Source organism: Urocitellus parryii, chromosome 1, assembly GCF_045843805.1.
Source record: "Urocitellus parryii isolate mUroPar1 chromosome 1, mUroPar1.hap1, whole genome shotgun sequence".
Taxonomy (NCBI): domain Eukaryota; kingdom Metazoa; phylum Chordata; class Mammalia; order Rodentia; family Sciuridae; genus Urocitellus; species Urocitellus parryii.
The window spans coordinates 81,484,529-81,487,240 of record NC_135531.1 but is presented as its reverse complement, the minus strand read 5'-3'; the positions used below and the strand labels follow the sequence as shown (position 1 = coordinate 81,487,240).

At 44.8% G+C, this 2,712-nt stretch overlaps 1 pseudogene; it reads right to left on the bottom strand.

Annotated features, from left to right (window-relative positions):
- Positions 1 to 235: 235 nt before the first annotated feature.
- On the bottom strand, positions 236 to 1,506 carry LOC113180749 (anamorsin pseudogene; annotated as a pseudogene).
- Between the last annotated feature and the right edge of the window lie 1,206 nt (positions 1,507 to 2,712).

Below are 2,712 nucleotides of genomic sequence, written 5' to 3'. Positions count from 1 at the left end.
TCTGGGCTCGAGAGTGTCTGGTCAGTGCTTCTGTAACACCAGGAGAGGGGCCTCTTCTGGGCAGGCTCCCTTCTCCTAACACTAGATGAGGAAAGAGGCCCCGGCTGCAGGAAGCCAGGCCACCAAGCCTGGGTCTTTGGATACAAACAGCAGCACTACACACCACTGCACTCACAGCCAGCTTCCCTGTCTACAAGCACCCACCCTAAAAAGGGATTTCCAACAGAGAGCCAGAGAGTCCAAGGAGGTGGGAGGAGCCACAGTGGTGGGATCTGAGGGACAGGAGGTGGTGGAAGAGCAGATGTGTCCCATGGGTCCTCCTAGGCATTATGAAGATTACCATCACTCAGCAGCACCTTCTTGCCAGGTTTGAAGGCTAGCATCCCAAGGTAGGGGCAGTTGGCACAGTGGAAAGCATCGCCCAGGTAGCAGTTTCCACAGGCTGACTTGGGCTGGGCATTCTTCTGTTCCTGTAACTTCTCTTTTTCTAGTTCTTCTGCAAGGCCACAGGTGCAGTTCTTACAAGCCTTCCTCTTTTTTGTTTCCCCACAAGAAGCAGCCCGTAGGGAAGCAGGATCTGTTTTTTCCAAATCTTCTGGATCCAGTAGCTCATCTGAGTCAATGAGATCCATGCTCTCGTCCTCCATGTCATTGGCTGAGAGGGTCCAGAGCTTGGCAGTGGCAAGGTCCACAGCAGGTTTCACCAAAGGAGACTTTTTGGTGATAGAAAGTTTAAGCTGACTGGAAGAACCCACTTCAAAGTTTGTCTTTTTGCCTGTGATCTGAACAGAGAGCAGGCTCTCACTGTTGCAGCCCAGGTGTCACTGGATAGACTGCTTCTCCTCAGGACTGAAGGACTCCCACTGCAGCTCTTTTACTTCCACCAGACCAGAGAGAGTCAGAGCTGAACACAGTTTAGACGCTGTCTTCACTTTGCTATCTTTATCTACAGCTGTCTCTACTGGTTCTTTCAGGCAAAGACATCCCCCAGGCCGAAGGATGCAGGCCATCTCAGCCAAAACCTCAGCACTGTGCAGAGTCACACTTCCTGGGACTACACCTGACAAGATAACATCAAAGCTGGATTTCTTGTGGGCAGACCACAACAGCTGGCTCATGTTGTCCACCAACACTTGGCCTTCATCACCAGTTAACACTTGAAGTTTATCCACCAGATCTTTCAGAGCCTCCACAGGGGATGACTTATCCCAGACCACTGCCACAGCCTGGCCAGCTGAGATCCCAAAATAGGCTATTCCTCCAGTGTTGACAGACCTAAAAGCTTCAGAGAGGCAAACTTCGGAGAACTTGGACGCAAGGTCACAAGAGTTGGCTGAGCGACAAAGGAGACAACCCAGGAAGGACAGGGAGCCACACTGTCAGGAGCCCAGGCAAATAGGTCCAGGGCTGGGCTCGGCCCCTCACACCTGCTTCCCAAGGCATAAGCCCACCCCCTAAGCCTGCCCGCCGCCTCTGGGGTTCTCCATGGAGCGGCCTTGGCTGCATTCCTACCTAGGCACAAGGCTGGAAATAGGAAATGGGCTAATTTTATTCTTTTATGCTTTGTTATACTTAGAAATTAAACACAAAACCCAAAAGTAACTTTCAGTAATCTCAGAAAAATATTTCCACATAATAGCAGACATTAAGTTGAGCAAAAGCAAACTCTTTAACTTAAAAAACTGTCAGCACAGTACAGTCTGAATTACCAAGGGCAAAATCCCAGAAGCTATGAAGGATTGAACAATATGTCAATTTGTGTTATTCTACTTGTTATCACACATTTCGAGTTGCCTAAGTTTTCATTAGAAAAACAGAATTCCAATATTTCATTTCATGACCACGAATATCTGTAGGAGTTTCTATATTAAATAACCAAGGGCAGCCATGTTTAAAGGCAAAAAAAATTAGGTTGCATGTGAATATTTTACATGTAGTGACAGTTTTTTCAACAAATGTCTCTTTATACTAATATAAATTAGGGCATTTATTTCATAATCAAAAGTATTCTCTCAAGTCATATTTAAGAGAGAAAGGCTATACATTGTCAGTAGATTTGAAACAGGTAGTTTTGAAACCTAATTTATTCTTTGCTTTCAGGAATATATTTTCATATGTATTCAATATTACAAATGATGATTAGATTCCCAATGGAGTCTGAAAAAGAACTAAAGATATCAAACAATGAGTTAGTTTATATCTACAATGACAAAGTAATTTGGAATCTTAATTTAAAATTCCAGAATTCACTTATCTACTCTCTTTCCTTCTGCCTAGCCACACATTACCAAAAGTATTCTGGTATTCATGAAAGAATTATCATATTTGAGTCAAAATCATGTAGGTTTGAGCAGAGGTTTGTTAACCTGATTAGTCCCTTGTCAGGGCAGAAATCTGTTGATTCCATATGTAAAGCAGGGACAATCATGGTGTGACATGGTTTGGACCACAATTCTCCAATTTTTTTCTTTTTCATTTTGTGCTTGCTCTGAGTTTTCGGAACGAAACATCACTATACAGTTGTGTCAACGGATGACCTATAGCAAACATGCTCTGAAGATAGATGAAAGTTCATCTCCCCTCGAGTGTTTCACTAACATGCCAGTATCGGCAGGCTGGAGCTTGCCCATCCCCTCCCAGGAACAGATCTCCTTAACTTTCCAGGAAGGCTCGCTCTCTCTCCCCAAAGAACGAGGGACAGATGAGACAACT